A 638-nucleotide genomic window follows, 5' to 3' on the forward strand; every position below is an offset into this window, starting at 1 on the left:
TAAAAAGATGCAGGACATATTATATATGAGATTAGAAGAGGAAAAAAAAAGGGGGGGGGATGTCCAGCCCAGTAAATGGAGAAAGCTTTAAAAAAAAAGGCTAAACTTATCTTCAACAGGTTAAAAGATGGGGTCTTCATTAAGTTATTCAGTCTTGAAGGTCAGAGGTAGCATAAGGTGTTCACTGCTTACTCTGTTTCTAGTTTAAGAAGTATTAGCTAACTTCAGCCTTATTCCTAAATTCCTCCTTCCCATTAGCGACAGTTAGCAACAAATGTCCTTGCCATTTGGAAAATTCTAGTAACAAATGCATCTGTAACTCTCAAGTGGTTCATCTTAACAGATCAAGAGCAAATGAGAAGCTGTCATCCATGGCAGCATTTGACAACATGCTATCTGTGTTGTACCACTGCTATAGATTGTTAGTGTGTGATTTTAATAATAAGTACAAGACATGCCAGTGAATATCTAAAAACCTGTGAAGTCGATTCATTAGGAGTAGTGGCAATTGTGTGAGATCATATTGTCATTTTTCAAATAGCTGTGGTATGGCTTGAAAAACTTCACTACAAAGCCCTTTTGCTATTGGTTGTGTTTCACCCTGCCATTCTTCATTAACACATCATATAGATACGGTC

The sequence above is a fragment of the Crocuta crocuta genome, unplaced genomic scaffold, assembly GCF_008692635.1.
Source record: "Crocuta crocuta isolate KB4526 unplaced genomic scaffold, BGI_CrCroc_1.0 scaffold486, whole genome shotgun sequence".
In the NCBI taxonomy this organism is placed as follows: domain Eukaryota; kingdom Metazoa; phylum Chordata; class Mammalia; order Carnivora; family Hyaenidae; genus Crocuta; species Crocuta crocuta.